This window comes from Microcebus murinus, chromosome 4 (assembly GCF_040939455.1).
Source record: "Microcebus murinus isolate Inina chromosome 4, M.murinus_Inina_mat1.0, whole genome shotgun sequence".
Taxonomy (NCBI): domain Eukaryota; kingdom Metazoa; phylum Chordata; class Mammalia; order Primates; family Cheirogaleidae; genus Microcebus; species Microcebus murinus.
The window spans coordinates 51432455-51453326 of record NC_134107.1 but is presented as its reverse complement, the minus strand read 5'-3'; the positions used below and the strand labels follow the sequence as shown (position 1 = coordinate 51453326).

General features: G+C 36.8%; 1 protein-coding gene across 2 annotated transcripts in view; it reads right to left on the bottom strand.

Moving 5' to 3' along the window:
- SBF2 (SET binding factor 2) overlaps positions 1–20872 on the bottom strand; it is a 432597-nt gene that overhangs the window by 213772 nt on the left and 197953 nt on the right. The window lies entirely within an intron of this gene.

The following is a 20872-nucleotide window of genomic DNA, read 5'->3' as shown; positions in this document are numbered from 1 at the left end:
TTCAGTACGATGCAAAATACCTTGTTTGCCCAGGCAGACCGCATACTGGGCTATCAAAGACATTTTAATAAATTTAAAAGAAATCATAAAATGTTTGCTCTCAAACCACAATGAAAGTAAACTAGAAATCAATAACAGAAAGATAGCTGGAAAATCTAAAATAGTTGGAGGTTAAACAATATACTTTTAAATAATGCATAGGTCAAAGATGAAATTTCAAGAGAAATTTTTTAAATATTTTGAACTAAATGAAAATGAAAATACAACTTATTGAAATTTGTGGGATACAGCAAAAGCAGTACTTAAAGAAAAATTTATATCATTGAATACATATGTTAGAAAAGAAGAAAGATCTAAAATCAGTAAACTTTGACTTTAGGAAACTAGAAAGCAGAGCAAATTAAATCCAAAGTAAGCTGAAAAAAGAAGTAAAGTTAGAGCCAAAATCAGTGATATTGAAAAGAAAAGATCAATAAAGAAAATCAACAAAATCAAAAGCTGATTCTTTTGAAAAAATCAATACTATCAATATGCCTCCAGCCAGGCTAATTAACAAAAAAAGACGATAAAACTTACTAATATCAGAAATGAAAGAGAAGACATCAATACAGATTCCAGGGACATTTATAAGATAATCCACAAATACTGTGAACAACTCTATGGCCACAACTTAGATAACTTAAATGAAATGAACAAATTTCTTGAAAGATACAATCTGCCAAAACTCATGCAAGAAACAATCAGAACAGACCCATATTATTATAGAAATTGAATTAATAATTAATAACTCTCCAAAACAGAGAACACCAGGCCAAGATGGAATCACTGGTAAACTCTACCAAACATTTAAGTTACACTCAGCCCTCTGTATCCATGGATTCTGCATCTGTGGATTCAAACAATCATGGATCAAAAGTATTTGGAAACAAAGTTTATTAAAAAGATAATAAAAAAGATACAAATTAAAAAATACAGTATAACAACTATTTACATAGCAATTACATTACATTAGATATTAAAAGTAATTTATTAGTAGAAATGATTTAAAGTACACAAGAGGATGTTTGTAGGTTACATGCAGATACTATACCATTTTACATAACAGACTCGAGCATCCTCAGGTTTTAGTATTCCAGATGGTGGGAGGGATGATTATATACCAATTCTCTATGATCTGTTTCAGAAGACAGAAGCAAAGGGAATACCTTCTAACTCATGAGGCCAGTAGTACCCTAATACCAAAACCAGACAAAGACATTACAAGAGAAAAAAAAAAACCCCACAAACCAGTATCTCTCATAAACATAAAAGCAAAAATCTTCAACAATGTATAAAAAGACCATTCCAACCAAGTAGAATTTACCCCAAGTATGCAAAGATGATTCATCATTCAAAAATCAATTAAAGCAATATATCACATCCATAGGCTATAGAATAATAAGCACATGATCACATCAAAAGATGCAGAAAATGCATTTGGCAAAATCTAATACCCACTGATGCTAAAAACTCTCAGAAAACCAGAAATAGAGGGAACGTCCTCAACTTGATAAAGAATATCTATAAAAAACCTACAGCTAACATCATACTTAGTTATGAAAACTCACAGGTTTCCAACTAAGATCATGAATAAAGTAAGGATGCCCCTCTCACCACTGCTTCTCAACATTTTACTGGATATCCTAACTAATGCAATAAAAAGAAAAGGAAATAAAAGGTATACATACTGGGAAGAAAAAAACAAAACTTTTTGTTCATAGATAACATGACTGTGTATAAAGAATATCTGAAAGAAATGACAAAAAAAGAAAAAAACCACAAAACACAAAACCTCCTAGAACTAATAACCAACCATAGCAAAGTTCCAGGATGCAAGATTAAAATAAAAATCAATATAAAAATATATTGATATTAAATATATCAATATTATAATGTCAGGCTCATTTGTTCCAGAGTTCTGTTTAAGTCCGTTGTTTCTTTGTTTATTTTCTGTTTGGAGGATCTGTCTTGTTCTGTCAGAGGTGTGTTGAAGTCCCCGGCTGTTACAGTGCTACCTTTTATCATTTTGTTTAAATCAAGTAGGATTTGCTTTATGAATCTGGGCGCACCTGATTTAGGTGAATAGATATTTAGAATTATTATGTCGTCTTGTTGAATTGTACCCTTCACCATTATATAGTGGCCCTCCTTGTCTTTCATTACTTTTGTTGATTTGAAGACTGAGTTATCTGAAATCAGAACTGCTGTGCCAGCTTTCTTTTGGTTTCCATTTGCATGGAATATTGTTTTCCATCTCTTCACCTTGAGTCTGAATGTATCCTTGTGGGTTAGGTGTGTTTCCTGAAGACAGCAGATACTTGGCTTATGTATATTTATCCATTTGGTCAGCCTATGTCTCTTTAGTGGGCAATTCAAGCCGTTCACATTTATTGAGAGAATTGATAAGTGGGGCAGGTTTCTGTTCATCCTATTGAGTTGAACTTTGTTGCTTTATTTTCTCTCTTGAGCCATTGTAGTATCTGGCCTTTGACCTTTAGCTTCTGGATTCTACCCCAAACCACTGAATATACATTTTTCTCATAAGCTTATGGAATATTCTCTAAGACTGACCATATCCTAGGCCAGAAAACATGTCTCAACAAATTTTAAAAAATGAAATTATACCATGCATCTTCTCAGACCACAGTGGAATAAAATTAGAAATCAACTCCAATAGAAGCTCTCATCTCTACACAAAGACATGAGAATTAACCTTTTGCTGAATGATTATTGGATTAAGGAGGTAATTAAGATGGAACTCAAAAGATTCCTTGAACTAAATGATAAAGGAGACACAAGTTATCAAAATCTGTGGGACATGGCTAAAGCAGTCCTGAGAGGAAAATTTATATCCATGAATGCCTACATCCAAAAGACAGAAAGATCACAAATAAACAAACAATCTAATGAATCATCTCAAAGAACTGGAAAAGGATGAGCAAACCAACTCCAAACCCAGAAGAAGAAAAGAAATAACAAATATCAGAGAAGAACTAAATGAAATCGATAACAAAAAAAACTATATGGAAGATTAATAAAACAAAAAGTTGGTTCTTTGAAAAAATAAACAACTCTCACATGCCTCTTTGCTAGATTAAGTAGAAGCAGAAAAGAAAGGACTCTAATAAGCTCAAACAGGAGTGAAACAAGAGACATTACAACTGAGGTCATGGAAATACAAAATATCACCTATGAATACTATAAAAACCTCTATGCACATAAACTTGAAAACACGGAGGAAATGGACAAATTCTTATAAACACACAGATTTCCAGGTTCAATCAGGAAGAAATAGAATACCTGAAAAGATCAATATCAAGTACCGAAATACAATACCTGAACATATCAATATCAAGTACTGAAATAAAAAAGCTTCCTAACAAAAAAAAAGTCCCAGACCAGATGGTTTCACACCTAAATTTTACCAGACCTACAAAGAAGAGCTGGTGCCTATCCTGCGGTAATTATTTCACAACATCAAGGAAGAACTCCTCCCCAATACATTTTATGAAGCCAACATCACCCTGATACCAACCAAAACTAAGAAAGAATGCAACATAAAAAGAAAACTATTGGCCGGGCGCGGTGGCTCACACCTGTAATCATAGAACTCTGGGAGGCCAAGGTGGGTGGATTGCTCGAGGTCAGGAGTTCGAAACCAGCCTGAGCAAGAGCCAGACCCTGTCTCTACTATAAATAGAAAGAAATTAATTGGCCAACTAATATATATAGAGAAAAAATTAGCCGGGCATGGTGGCGCATGCCTGTAGTCCCAGCTACTCGGGAGGCTGGGTCAGAAGGATTGCTTGAGCCCAGGAGTTTCAGGTTGCTATGAGCTAGGCTGATGCCACAGCACTCACTATAGCCTAGTATCCTAGGCAACAAAGTGAGACTATGTCTCAAAAAAAAAAAAAAAAAAAGAAAACTATAGACCAATATCCCTTATAAATACAGACCCAAAAATTCTCAATGAAATCCCAGCAAACCACATTCAGGTGCTTATCAAAAAATAACCCATCACAACCAAGTGGGCTTCATCCCAGAGATGCAGGGATGGTTTAACATATGCAAATCTATAAATGAAATCCACCACATAAATAGAAAGTAAAAACAAAGACCATATGATCCTCTCAATAGATGCAAAAAAACAATCGACAAAACTCAGCACCCTTTTACGATAAGAACACTTAACAAAATATGGATAGACGGGACTTACCTAAAAATGATAAAAGCCATAAATGATAAACACACAGCCAACATCATACTGACAGGGAAAAACTGAAAGCATTCCCGCTTAGAACTCAAACCAGACAAGGTTGTCTTCTATCACCACTTCTATTAAACATAGTGCTGGAAGTCCTAGCAAGAGCAATCAGACAAGAGAAGGAAATCAAGGGCATCCAAATGGGGGAAGAAGAGGTCAAACTATTCCTCTTTGCTGACTAGATGATCTTATATCTAGAAAACCCCAAAGATTCTGCCATGAGACTACTGGAAATGATAGACAAACTAAGCAAAATCTCAGGTTACAAAATCAATGACACAAATTAGTAGCATTCCTATATGCCAACAACAAACTGAGAACCAATTAAAGACTCAATACCCTTCAAAATAGCAACAAATAAAATACCTAGGAATATATTTAACTAAGCAGGTGAAAGACCTCTAACAGGGAGAACTAGGAAACACTGAAGAAGGAAATAGTAGAGGATGTAAATGGGTGGAAAACCACATCATGCTCATGGGTTGGCAGAATCAACACTGTTAAAATGTTTATACTACCTGAAGTCATCTACAGATTCAATGCAATCCCTATTAAAATACCAACATCATTTTTCACAGTTGTAGACAAAATAATTCTATGCCTTGTATGGAACCAGAGAAGACCCCTGTATAGCAAAAGCAAAAGCAAAAAGAACAAATTGGGAGGCGTCAATTTATCAGACTTCAAGCTATACTACAAGGCTATAGTAACTAAAAAACCATGTTACTCCCACAATAACAGAGATATATACCTTTGGAGTAGGACGGAGATCCTAGATATAAGAGCATCCTCATATTGTCATCTAATCTTCGACAAAGCAGACAAAAGTAGACATTGGAGAAAAGAAATCTCTGTTAAATAAGTGGTGCTGGTAATACTGAATTTCTACATGTAGGAAATTGAAAGTGGATCTCCCACCTCTCATCTCTCACAAAAATCAACTCATGATGGATAACAGACTTAAACCTAAGGCACGAAACCTTAAGAATTCTGGAAAAAATATGGGGAAGACTCTTTTAGACTTCAGCCAAGGTAAAGAATTTATGAAGAAGACCCCCAAAGCAATCACAGCAGCAACAAAAATAAACAAATGGGGCCTGATCAAATTAAAAAGCTTCTGCACAGCCATGGAAACTATCATTAGAGCTCATAGACAACCTACAGAATGGGAGAAAATATTTGTTTTCTACACATCCGATAAAGAGCTGATAACAAGAACCCATATAGAACTTAAGAAAATCAACAAGAAAAAAATCAAAGAACCACATCAATAAATGGGCAAAGGACATGATCAGAAACTTTTCAAAAACAGACAGACTAATGGCCAGCAAACATATAAAAAAGTGCTCAACATCTATAATCATCAGGGAAATGCAAACCAAAACTACAATGAGATATCACCTAACTCCAGTGAGAATGGCCCCTACCAAAAAGTACCAAAATAACAAATGCTGGTGTGGATGTGGAGAGACTGGAACACTTTTACATTGCTGGTAGGACTGCTAATTAGTACAACTCCTGTGGAAAGTAATTTGGAGATAATTTGGAAAGTAATTTCTAAAAACAGAAATGTTTTTCATCCATTTTGGCTTCAAATAGAAAAAAGAAACAAATAAATAAATAAATAAAAATAAAAATACCATTTGATCCAGCAATCCCACTCCTAGGCATCTACCCAAAGGAAAAAAAGTCGTTCTATAATAAAGACATCTGCACTCCAATGTTTATAGCAGCACAATTTACAATTGGAAAGATGTGGAAACAACTCAAATGTCCATCAATACATGAGTGTATTAATAAAATTTGGTACATGTATACCATGGAATACTACTCAACTACAAAAAACAATGGTGATCTAGTACCTCTTATAGAGATTAAGCCCATCCTTCAAAGTGAGGTATCACAAGGATGGAAAAGCATGCACCACCTGTACTTGCCATCAAACTGGTACTAACTGATCAACACTAAGGTGTTGTTAGCTCACATGGTAGTAATACTCACTGAGTGATGGTCAGGCAGGAGGGGTGGAGAATGGAGGGTAAAGTGGGTGGGTGAGAAAACCCACAGCTAATGGAAACGGGGCACATAGTATAAGGGAAAAACATGCTTGTAGGCCTGGCTTGGGCAAAGCAAATATATTTCATGTAACCAAAATGTTTGTACTCCCATAAATTAAAAAAAAACACCATGAATTAAAAATAAATTAATTGTGTCCCTTAAAAAAAAAAGCCTACAAGAATATTTCTTCCTCTAGTAGAAAATAATAAACACGTAAATTCCAAAAAAAGAATATGAGAGTGTGGGTAATAAGATCTCCTTAGTTACTTAAATAACCTAATTTCCCTTAGTTTGCATTATAACAGGAATTCTGTGATTTAAAAAAAATATTAACCTTAAAACTTTTGGGAAATTCCAAGGATCATTTTTCAGATTCAATAAGTACTTCTTCAAAATTCAACTTAATGTCAGCACAACTAAAATAGTAATGGTAATTCACAGTTGGCCTGGTCAGATATGTTTTACTAAATTTTTCACAAAGAGTTGTCGAGTTAAATAGATACTAATTATATAGGAGATACCCTATTTTACACATAAAATAACAGATATAAAAAGGAATTATTTTATACTATGCATTTAAAAATATCATTAGAATTATACTTTATAGAAAATTTTAAATTCTGTATTCTCAAATAAAATGAATTAACATAAATTATTCAGAAAAAACTTAATATTTCACATAATTGAGTTTACAAAAAATATTTTTTCAAAGGAAGATAAGAAATGGTCCTAACCTGCAGCTGAATACCTACTTTCCAAATTCACTGTAACATAAGATTAAGTAGTAACAGAATTTGGGGTATCAGAATGTGATCCCATGATTTAATAAGAAGTATGCCTCATAGGATTTGGATTTGATATGTAATAATGCTAGCCAGCTCAGTTATTTCAACTCTTAACTAAAAGTGTGTTGAAGTAATAAACAGTAAGGAAGTGAACACTACAATTCTTAAACCTGGGCTTGAGTCACATTTCTGACAGGAATGTAAAAGAATGTTTAGATAGCTGGAAACATGGTTGTTCACTAAAAAATAATAAGCAGAATGATAAGCATTAAACAAACAGGATAAAATCAGAATTTTGCTCTTCCCAGTGTCTTTATTGGCAAACTGAAAAAAAAAAAATGCTATCACAGGTGCAAAACCTAAAATGTTTAGAATTAACTGTCGTAATGGACTGACCTACATTTCTCCACTCTTTCTTCAAGTCACTGAGAAAACACATTATCAATAAACATACTGCATAAACAGACAAATGATATTGTTTTCATACACATAAGAGTGTATATGCAACAATTTATGTTTTGACAACTTCCTTCCTCCTTGACCTCACCATTTCACACAGATCATGCTTACAAAAAATTTTACAACTTATCTGGGAACAGCCAATATGGTGATTCCTTTTCAGTATGTTATCTTTGTTCATCCCTAGCTTTCTTTAAGACCCTGGAATAACATGTAAGCAAATGATACTTCAAGGATGCAAGGTTAGAATTGCTAGACATTGCTGAGCTCTACACGTCAATGTATTGCAAACACCAACTTTATTTGTATACTTCCTTGTTTATTTAATTGTTCAAATGTATGAAGTAGATCATTTGCAAACAGGCCACCCATCTACTAACAAAAGATAAGTGCTAACATAATAACCCTTCATATTTGTAAAACCCTCTATATATAATCGTATCTCACAAGACTTGTTCTACGAATAATGAAACCAATGCTATTAGATGTTAAGGTCATAAAGAGTTTGTGACATTGACAGGAAAGAACCCAAGTCTTGGCATCTCTAGAAACCATATCCTTTCACTGCTGAATTATCTTTATTAATCATTTTATGCATATTATTTTATGTTAATATAAATACATGGCAGAGAAATTTAAAAAATAAAATGAAAGTGAAATAAATTTTGCAATACGCAACATTCCTTTACAGTCATTCATCTCTGGAGGTATACACACATGGGCATATACATGTATTAATATTCTTTATATAAAAGAGAACACATTGTATATGTAGTTATTAATCCTGCTTACTTACTATAACATTTATATTTTCCCATGTACTTACATATTTTTAACAAAATTATTTTTAATAACTGAATGTTATACCATCATATAGATATAAATTTCCTATTGTTGGTTAAGATATTTACAATATTTTTATAACTAATGCTGAAATAAGCATAGTATTATATAAATCTTTCTATCTTTCCATATCTTTGTCTCATTGTTTTCTTAAAGAAATAAACCAGTTTTGCAGAGTATGTACAAGTTGAGCACAAAAATGTTTAACTGCCCTTGCATTCCTTTTTAAAGGTTAGGCAACACCAAGATTATTTTGTTTTACTGATAGATTTGTAAAGTGGACAGAAAAGAAACAATAACAAAGAACTGTTATTATGAACTATATTTTGACCTAAGAATTAATTTGTGAAATGAAGTAGTAGAAACCTTAGGAGGGTGAACTCTGTGCCAAGCTAGGCCAAGGCAGTGTCAGATGTATGCTTTGTACTTTATATAGATATTTTTCAAAAGTTCATAGAAAACATAGTGCACATAAGACTGTGGAAGAGAAGCTAATTTAAGAGTTCTGGAAACTCCCATATGTTTTGTTATTATTATAGAATAACATATGTCAATTTTAGTGGTCAGCTTTTAATGAAGCATGTATTTAAATGGGACAACCCCAAATTATTTGCTTACAAATGAAGCTTAATTTAAATGGGTCACCTATATTGCTTTTAATAAAAATGTATATTCAGATATTTTATTATTACTACACAAGACTGCATTGTCCTCATCAATATAATAAAACTTTCATTATATTTAAGATGACATGATTGTCTGCCTAGAGAATACAAACAAATTAACTAAATACTATTTCAATTAAGAAGAGTTCAGTTACATGGACAGATATAAGAACACATAAAATCAAGTTTTCTTTCACACCAGCAATAAGCAATTAGAAAAAAGTTCCTATTCATAATCTAAACGTGTTCTCAAAGACACAAGATAAGCTAACTAACCCCTTAAGTTTTAATATCAGGCTCATGAACAGCCCTACATATAAGGCTTTAAATATACAAATTTCAAGAAACAAACTAAAGACAAAAGTGAACATGTGGAATAGCTTATAATATTCAAGCTGTGAAAAAACAAAAAATAAAAAAATTTCAAACCAATTACAATTTTTAAAAATTACAAGATGAAGACCATAGTAGTTATTAGTGACTTCCAGTTGAGCGTGACAGATAGATCAAATGTGTTTCCTCCAAGACCTTCTGAAAATCCACTACTATTACCATTAAAAAATAGAATCAGCAAATAAATGAAAAAGGAGATAACACATCTAACATGTTAACAAGAAAACAATTAATAAAAATAAAATGTTAGCAAGAATTTGGAAGCCAGAAACTGGTTTACACCACAAATTCCTGGAAAAGGAATGGAGGCACCAGGTATGTATGAATGTCACCAAATATGGAGGACTCAGGGACCATAAAGACAGTGTAAGGAGAAGTAGAAAATTTCAAACACAGGAGAATGAAAAATAAATAAAAAACATTAAGAAGAGTTTATATATCAGAGAATACTTACAGAACAAGAGAAATATAATAAAAACTTAAAGAAACTGAAACAATGTCCTACGTTCCATAAAGGTAAAAAGAAATGGAAAATGGGAGTGAAACAAGTAAGAAAATTAGGTCACTGAAGGAATTCTAACTTTCAAGTAACAAGAAATTCAGAAAAATTATACATAATGAAAACTTTATGAGAAATAACAAAACAATACCCTCCTCCTCTACCCTCCCAGAACCTTAGTAAAGGACTAATTTCCATATACCTAACATAATGAATTAACACTTTTAAAAACCACCAGTTTTAGCCAGGTGCAGTGGCTCACTCCTGTAATCTCACCACTTTGGGAGGCTGAGGCAGGAGGACCACTTGAGGCCAGATGTTTGAGATCAGCCTTGGCAACATAGCAAGACCCTGTCTCTACAAAGATGTAAACATTAGCTGGTGTGGTGGCATGTGCCTGTAATTCCAGCTGCTTAGGAGGCTGAAGTGTGAGGATCTCTTGAGCCCAGGATATCAAGACTACAGTGAGCTAATATCACACCATTGTACTCCAGCCTGGGCAACAGAGTGAAACCCCCAGCTCTAAAAAATAAAATAAATTAAAATAAATAAATAAAGCCCACCAATTTTAGCACATCACAAAATTTCAGAAAACTAAAGATAAAGAAAAGGTTCTAAAAGTTTCCAGAAAGAAAACAAAATAGGTATTTTTACAATGGATCAAGAATCAAAATGGCAATAAAAATCTACAGAAAATAATAAAATCAACTTCACAATTTTTTAAAAATCACATAACACCAAATCTCAAGTAAATAATTTTATTTATATAAACACCTATTTATTATATAGTTCTATTATCACTGATATTATTACTAGATATATTAGTTGAAGCAATTACACAAGAAAAAAGATACGTACTATTCAGTTATCAAGTATGAAATGTCCGATTTCTTTAAAGTACTAAGTTTGACAGTTGCTATATCTGACATTTCACTTTGACACTTCTTTTTTAAATTTTTGTTGTGAAGGCACATCCTCATTCTTTCAAAAACAGGGTTTGGCTTGTGATTATCTTTCAAAATTTTTTAGAGCAATTTTTGTGAAACCATGGATAAGTTAAAAATTCATGTTATTTTTGAATATGAGTTCCATCATGGAACCAATACAGTACAGATAGCTCAAATACCAATGAAGTGTCTGGGAAGGATGTGGCTAAAGAACACACAGCAGGTTGATGGTTTGAGAAGTTCTGTTCCAGTGATTTTAATCTTGAAAATGAATCTCGTGGGCGACATAAGACCAAAGTGGATAATGATGAGCTGAAAGCTGTGGTGGAAGCAAATCCAACTCAACCTACATATGAATTACCAACAAGGTTTGACATTACTATTCTAATAATATTAGACCATTAGAAACAAATCAGCAAGGTAAAGAAGCTGGATAGATGGGTTCCACATGAATTAAATGAGCATCAAAACAGAAATCATCTAGAAGCTTGCCTTTCTTTGCTGTCACAACATAAAGGCAAACCATTTCTATATAACAACATCCATATTGTTATGTGTGATAAAAATGCATTCTTTTTGACCATTGAAAGCATTGGGCACAATGGTTGGATAAAGATGAAGTATCCAAACACAGCCCCAAACCAAATATTCATCCAAAAAAGCTAACAGTGTTTGTGGTGGTCTAGCGCTAGTATTATTCACTACAGCTTCATGAAACCTGGTCAATTGGTTACAGTTGATGTCTACTGCAACCAACTGGATGAAATGATGAAGATGCTTAAGATTAAGCAGCAGAGATTGGTCAATAGAGACAGGCCAATCCTTTTGCAAGACAACACGTGACCACGTGTCACACAAACAACACTGCTCAAACTACAGTGGCTGGACCTGGAAACTCTCTGTCATCCACTGTATTCACCAGACCTTGCACCAATTGACTACCACCTCTTCCAGTCTTTGGACCATTTCTTATAAGGAAAAATATTCAATTCTCAACAAGCTGTAGAAAACACCTTTTGCGATTTCATCCCCAATCACTCTCCAGGCTTCTTTGCTACTGGCATAAACAAGCTACCTTTAAGATGATAAAACTGTGTCAATAGCTGAGTATACACCTAAACTTTCATTAATTGTACCACTTGTTTGAGACATAATAGACTAAACTTTTGATTTGAACTTGGCCATTTCATATTTAATGACCTAAATACCTAGTATTAATATCGTATCAAGGAAAGAGCATTGAAGAGGGCAGAAAAGACAATTTAGCATTGCCTATGCCACTCCTCCTCCATCCCTGGGCAGTTGATAAGTGGAGAGAGAATCTGTGTGCCCGGGGCCGGGAGGTTGGGGGGGAGTAAAGTAACTGTGGGATTTTGCATTGCAACTCAGGGCCATCCTGGCACAGAGGAACACAACACAGGGCAGAATTCTGTCAGTGCCCACAGAGGAAGCATTTAGAACAGCCCAGCCAGAGGGAAATCCTTGCACCAAAATTGAAGTTCTAGATTACATTACCATGGGTTGACTATAAGTAGCCTGGGGTCTGGAATAAATTCGTAAGGCAGTTGGGACACAAAGACTATATTATAGTCCTTGTGAAATTCCTATGGCTATGCTGGCTTCAAGCCTTGGACTTGGGATGCACATGATACAGTAGGACACCAGCATGGGTAGCCAAGCCAGTGCCTGTGTCACCCCTCTCCCAACTCCTGGCAGTACAGATCAGGGAGCATCTTCTTTCACTTGGGGAAAGGAAAGGGAAGAATTCAGAGGACTTTGTCTTGCAGCTTGGGTACCAGTCAGCCATAGTAAAATAAAGTACAAAGTAGATTTCTGAAGCCCCTGATTCTAGGCCTTAATTCCTGGACAGCATCTCTAGACCTACTCTAGGCCAGGAGGAAACATGCTGCACTGAAGGGAAGGACCCAATCATGTCAGGATTCATCATGGGCTGACCAAAGAGCCCTTAAGCTTTGAATAAACATCAGAGGTAGCCATATAACAGTCACCACGGGCTTTTGATGAGACTGGCTGGCTGGCAGGGTGACCTTGTGTAGTCCTAGCTGTGGTGGCCAGGCAGGAGTCCCTATGTCACTCCTCCACCAACTCTAGCAGCCCAGCATAGAAAGTGAGGGAAGAGAGTGAGAGACTTTGCCTGGTAATCCAGAAAATTGTCCTGTATCATACCCAAGTCCATCAAGGTGGTACCACCAGGAGTCTCCAAGGGTCACAGCATTACTGGGCTTGAGTCACCCAGAGTGCTGATAAGGCTGAGTGACCAAAGACTTAGATCACAACACTCAATTCCCTTTGAATATCTAGAAAGCCTTTTGGAGAAGGAAAGGCTCAAACAAGCCCAGACTATGAAGATTAAAATAAATACCCATTTCGATGGCTTCACATGGATGGATATCCACCAGGCATCAGAAACATTCAGGAAAACATGACCTCACCAAACAAACTACATAAGGTACCAGTGACCAACCCTGGAGTGATACAGATATGTGACCTTTTAGATAAAGAATTCAAAATAGCTGTCTTGAAGAAACTCAACAAACTTCAAGACAACACAAAGAAGGAATTTAGAAGCCTATCAGGGAAATTTAACGAGACTGAAATAATTAAAAAAAAATTAAACAAATTCTGGAGTTGAAAACATGAACTGACAAACTGAGAAATGCATCAGAATCTCTCAACAACAGAAATGATCAAGCAGAAAAAAGAATTAGTGAGCCTGAAGACAAGCTATTTGAAAAAACAAAGAGAAAAAAGAATTAAAAAATGAAGCTTGCCTACAAGATCTAGGGAACAGACTCAAAGGGGCAAATCTAATAGTTACTGGCCTTCATGAGGAGGTAGAGAGAGAAATTGGGGTAAAAAGTTTATTCAAAGAAATAATAACAGAGCTTTCCAAACCTTGAGATTGATATCAATATTCAGGTACAAGAAGGTCACCAAACACCAAGCAGATTTATTCCAAACAAGATTACCTCAAGGCATTTAATAATCAAGCTCCCAAAGGTCACAGATAAAGAAAAGATCCTAAGGGAAGCAAGAAAAAAGAAAAAATAACTTGTAAGGAGTTCCAATATGTCTGGCAGCAGACTTCTCAGTGGAAACCTTATAGGGCAGTAGAGAGAGGCATGATGTATTTAATGTTCTTAAGGAAAAAAAGCCCTTAACCCTAGAATATTATATCCTGTAAAAATATCCTTCAAACATGAAGGAGAAATAAAGACCTCCCCAACAAACAAAAGCTGAGGGATTTCATCAACACCAGATTTGTCCTATAAGAAATGCTAAAAGGAGTTCTTCAATCAGAAAGAAAAGGACGTCAATAAACAGCAGGAAATCTTATAAAGGTATACAACTCATTGGTAACAGTAAATACACAACTACAGAATACTCCATTGCTGTAACTGTACTATATAAACCACTCATATCTTGAATAGAAAGACTAAAAGACAAACCCATCAAAAATAACAACAAAAACTTCTTGAGAGATAGTATAAAAAGATATGGATAGAAATAATAAAAAGTGAAAAAGCAGGGAGGGGATAGAGTGAAAGGGTAGAATTTCTGTCAGATTTCTCTTTGCTTGTTTATTTGTTTATAAGCAGAGTTGTCATATGTTTAAAATAATTGGTTATAAAACGTTTTTCCAAGCCTCATGGTAACGTTAAATTTAAAAAACCTACAACAGATATACAAAAAATAAAAAGCAAGAAATTAAAATACACTACCAGAGAAAAATAGTTTTAACAAAGGAAGACAGGAAGGAAGGTAGGTAGAAAGGAATGAAGGAAAAGAAGGAAGGAAGAAAAGGCCACAAAACAAGCAGAAATCAAATTAACAACATGGCAGTAGTTAAGTCCTTACCTATATATAATAAAACTGAATGTGAATAAAATAAACTCTCAATCAAAAGAGTTTATAGAGTAGCTGAATGGATCAAAAAAAAAAAAGCCAACTATATGTTGTCTATAAGAAACCCACTTCACCTATAAAGAGACACATATACTAGTAATAAAGGGATGGGAAAAGATATTCCATGCAAATGGAAACTAAAAAAGAGAAGGAGTAGCTATAATGCTACCAGGTAAAATAGATTTCAGGAAGAAAGAGGGAAAAAGTCATTATATAATGATAAAGGGGTCAATTCAGCAAGAGGATATAACACTTCTAAATATATATGCACCCAACACTGGAGCTCCCAGATATATAAAGCAGATTTATCAGAGCTAAAGACAGAGAAAGACCCATTACAATAATCATTAAAGACCCCAATACTGGCCAGACAGAGGGTCTCTGCAGAAAAGACCGATTCTAGCAGAAACTAGAGGAAAGAAGCAAGAAGACGAGCATACAGCGGACAAGGGCCGGAAGGAGGGGTACCTGAGACCCTGGGAGACTCCACGGGAGGAGGCTGCAGAGGAGAACTGGAGGCTGAGACCACCGGAGCAGCCCGGAGACCAGCGGCAAGGGTAGGTGGACCTGCTGTTTCCCCTCCCCTGCATTCGGGACTGCTGGTGGGCTCCCCAGCGGGTGGAGAGACCTGCGGACATCAGCCCAGAGACTGCCGCCGCCTGCCAACGGTGAGCCTGTAGCAGACGTGGCACCAGGTTCCCAACTTCCTCCGGGCAACTCCGTGTGCACGGAGAGCCGCGCGGCAGGTGCCATATTGCCTCCTCCTCCCCTCCGCCGACCCTACCCGTGGCTGCCCAGAGAGACAATACAGCCACCAGCCGGAGGCACCTCCAGGGAACGGGACCTTCCCGTTTGGGACCCTGCCCGCCCTCCCAGGTGCTGCAGGCACCGTGTTCCCAGGAAAACGGTGCCGACTCAGAGGCTGAGAGACATAGACCCAGCTTGGGCTCCCTGTGGGTGAATTAGGACCGGAAATCCTCTCCCTGGTGGGAATACAGTGTGAACTCTGGGACCCAGAGGTTGGACCTGCAGACCAGATCCCCTGCACCGAGGGCTAGCATTGCCCAGGGCACAGAAGGATTATACGTGAACAGCCTACTGAGGTCTGTGTGCCTCCAGGGGCAGATCAGCGTCCTAGAGGGCAACCCTCCTCCCAGGAGGAAGCCGTGCGCCCAACCCAGGTGGCGTTCCTGTGCAGGGAACCTCCCCGCCGGCATCACAGTCCGGCATCACAGTCCGGGGAGGCCTGGTGGCTTGTGGTCTGGCCTGCTGGCAGAGGCCCAGGAGTAGCTGCGGAGTTGGGGAGGGTGGAAAGAAGCGAGGCCTGCTGCAGACTGCGGGTCTCAGACAGCCCCACCCCCACACCCAGACTTTCTGGCTGAGCGGGACCATTCCAGCCCCGCCCTGACAGCAGAGAACAGAACTTTGACCCCTGCTAACGGCCTGAGGGCAGGCTTACCCAACCCAGCTCCGCCCAGAATGAGAGCTGATAACAGGACTCAAAATCAACACCATAGCCTGTTCCTCCAAGCAAACGCCACCTACTGACAGGGACGGCATCTTGCACAGCCTTTCCACGGCACCCACTGACTCAATATACAGGGAGTGGTCCAATTTCACCCACAGGCACCAACTAACGCCTCAGAAACTAAACAAGGTGTGTGAATACCCAAACAATAACCTAAGGAAAGAAACAACAACTGATCGACATGGGAAGAAATCAGCGAAAGAACTCAGGAAATATGAAGAACCAAACGGAAAACACACCCCCAAAGAGGAGCACCAGCCCCCTAGAAACGGACACCGACCAAAATCAGGCAACCAATATGACAGAAGAGGAATTTCGTATGTGGAACATAAGAACACTCACCCAGCTGCAACAACAACTCAACAACCAACACCAAGAAACCACAAAAAGTCTCCAGGATATAAGAAAAGAAATAGACACATTGAAGAAAAGTGTAACCGAACTCCTGGAAATGAAGAATCAATTCAAGGAACTACAAAATACAGTGGAAAGTCTCAAGAACAGGGTAGATGAAGCAGAAGAAAGAATCTCAGAGCTTGAAGATAACACCCTCCAATTAAATAAATCAGTCACAGAAATACAGCAGAGAAACAAGAGAAAAGACCAAAGTCTACAAGAGCTGTGGGATTATGTGAAAAAACCTAACGTGAGGGTCATAGGTTTAGCCGAAGGGGAGGAAGACAACACTCAAGGGCTGGACAAGCTTTTTGAAGATATAATAGAGGAAAATTTCCCAGGCCTTGCTCAAAATCTCGATATACAAGTTCAAGAAGCCCAGAGGACCCCTGGGAGATTCAAAGCAAACAGGAAGACGTCATGACATGCAGTCATCAGACTGACCAAAGTATCAACTAAAGAGGCCCTTCTAAGAACTGTAAGACAAAAGAAGCAAGTGACATACAAGGGAAAGCCAATTCGAATAACAACAGACTTCTCTAATGAGACTTTACAAGCAAGGAGAGACTGGGGCCCCATTCTCACTCTTTTGAAACAAAACAATGCCCAGCCTAGAATATTATTCCCTGCAAAACTAAGCTTCATATATGAAGGAGAAATAAAAACATTCTCAGACAAGCAAAGGCTCAGAGAATTCACCAAGACAAGACCAGCCCTACAAGAAGTACTTAAAACAGCGTTATGCACGGAACATCATAATAATAATCCACGGATATAAAAACAACCAAAACCCAAAGATATTAAAGGCCAGATATTACAATGGCTCAAGACAGAAATCATAGCAACAACATCCAACCCAACAGAAAGATCAGTAATCTACCTTACCTATCAGTTTTCTCAATAAATGTGAATGGCTTAAACTCTCCACTCAAGAGACATAGGCTGGCTGAATGGATAAGAAAATACAGGCCAAGTATATGCTGTCTTCAGGAAACACATTTAACCTGCAAGGATGCACATAGACTAAAAATAAAAGGGTGGAGATCAATATTCCAAGCAAATAGAAGCCAAAAGAAGGCTGGTGTGGCAGTTCTAATTTCAGACGATTTAGTTTTTAAACCAACAAAAGTAGTAAAAGACAAAGAGGGTCATTATATAATGGTGAAGGGCACAGTCCAACAAGAAGAGATAACAATTTTAAATATATATGCACCCAACTTAGGTGCACCCAGATTCATAAAGCAAACCTTACTGGAGCTAAGCAAATGGATTAATAGCAACTCCATAATTGCCAGAGATTTCAACACCCCACTGACGGCACGAGACAGATCCTCCAAACAGAAAATTAATAAAGAAATAATGGACTTAAACAAAACTCTAGAACAATTGTGTCTGACAGACATCTACAGAACATTCTACCCAAAATCCACTGAATATACGTTCTTCTCATCAGCTCACGGGACATTCTCTAAGATTGACCATATCCTAGGACACAAAGAAAATCTCAAGATATTTAAAAAAATAGAAATCATACCATGTACCTTCTCAGATCACAGTGGAATAAAACTAGAAATCAACCCTAACAGAAACTCACATTTCTACACAAAAACGTGGAAATTAAACAACCTCCTACTAAATGATTACTTCGTAAATGAAGAAATCAAGACGGAAATAAAAAACTTCTATGAAGAAAACGACAATGGAGAGACAAGTTATCAACTCCTCTGGGACACAGCTAAAGCAGTTCTGAGAGGAAAGTTTATCTCCATAAATGCCTATAACCAAAAGGCAAGAAGATCACAAATAGACAATCTAATGAAACGACTCAAAGAGCTGGAAAAAGAAGAACAGACCAACCCCAAACCCAGCAGAAGAAGTGAAATCAACAAGATCAAATCAGAACTAAACGAAATTGAAAACAGGAAAGCTATTCAGGAGATTAATAAAACAAAAAGTTGGTTCTTTGAAAAAATAAACAAGATTGACACGCCGTTGGCTAAGCTAACGAAAAGCAGAAAAGAGAAATCTCTAATAAGCTCCATCAGGAATAAAAAAGGAGATATCACAACTGATCCCAAAGAGATACAAGATACAATTTATGAATACTACAAAAATCTTTCTGCACACAAACTGGAAAATGTGGAGGAAATGGACAAATTTCTAGAAACACACAGCCTCCCTAGGCTCAACCAGGAAGAAATAGATTCCCTGAACAGACCAATCTCAACAGCTGAAATAGAAACAGCAATTAAAAATCTCCCTAAAAAGAAAAGTCCCGGTCCAGATGGCTTGACACCTGAATTTTACCATACTTACAAAGAAGAACTAGTACCTATCTTGCAGAAACTATTCCACAACATCGAGAAGAACGGAAACCTCCCCGACACCTTTTATGAAGCGAATATTACTCTGATACCAAAACCAGGAAAGGATGCAACAAAAAAAGAAAACTACAGACCAATATCCTTAATGAATATAGATGCAAAAATTTTCAACAAAATCTTAGCTAACCGAATCCAGACACTTATCAAAAAATTAATCCACCACGACCAAGTGGGCTTCATTCCAGGGATGCAGGGATGGTTCAACATACGTAAATCTATAAATGCAATCCACCACATAAACAGAAGCAAAAACAAAGACCACATGATCCTTTCAATAGATGCAGAAAAAGCTTTTGACAAAATTCAACACCCTTTCATGATACGAACACTTAAGAAAATAGGCATAGAAGGGACATACCTAAAAATGATACAAGCCATATATGACAGACCCATAGCCAACATCATACTGAATGGGGAAAGATTGAAATCATTCCCACTTAGAACTGGAACCAGACAAGGCTGCCCACTATCTCCACTTCTGTTCAACATAGTGCTGGAAGTCTTGGCTACAGCAATCAGACAGGAAAATGGAATCAAAGGTATCCAAATAGGGGCAGAAGAGATCAAACTTTCACTGTTTGCTGATGATATGATATTGTATCTAGAAAACCCCAAGGATTCAACCAAGAAACTCCTGGAACTGATCAATGAATTTAGTAAAGTCTCAGGATACAAAATTAATACACAGAAATCAGAGGCATTCATATACGCCAACAACAATCTAATTGAGAACCAAATCAAAGACTCAATTCCCTTCACAATAGCAACAAAGAAATTAAAGTACCTAGGAATATATTTAACCAAAGAGGTAAAAGACCTCTACAGGGAGAACTATGAAACACTGAGGAAGGAAATAGCAGAGGATGTAAACAGATGGAAATCCATACCATGCTCGTGGATCGGCAGACTCAACATCATCAAAATGTCTATACTACCCAAACTGATCTACAGATTCAATGCAATACCTATTAAAATCCCATCAGCATTCTTCACAGATATAGAAAAAATAATTTTACGCTTCGTATGGAACCAAAGAAGACCCCGAATATCAAGAGCAATTCTAGGCAACAAAAACAAAATGGGAGGCATTAATATGCCAGATATCAAACTATACTACAAAGCTGTAGTAATTAAAACAATATGGTATTGGCACAAAAACAGGAATATTGACCAGTGGAACAGATGTGAGAATCCTGATATAAAACCATCCTCATATAGCCATCTCATCTTTGACAAAGCAGACAAAAACATACGCTGGGGAAAAGAATCCCTCTTCAATAAATGGTGCTGGGAAAACTGGATAGCCACCTGTAGAAGGCTAAAACAGGACCCACACCTTTCACCTCTCACAAAAACCAACTCATGCTGGATAACAGACTTAAACCTAAGATATGAAACTATTAGAACTCTAGAGGAAAAAGTTGGAAACACTCTCCTAGACATCGGCCTGGGCAAAGAGTTTATGAAGAAGTCCCCAAAGGCAATCACAGCAGCAACAAAAATAAATAAATGGGACATGATCAAACTACAAAGCTTCTGCACAGCCAAAGAAATAGTCATGAAAGTAAACAGACAACCTACAGAATGGGAGAAACTTTTTGCATCCTATGCATCCGATAAGGGACTGATAACTAGAATATACTTAGAACTCACGAAAATTAGGAAGAAAAAATCAAATAACCCCA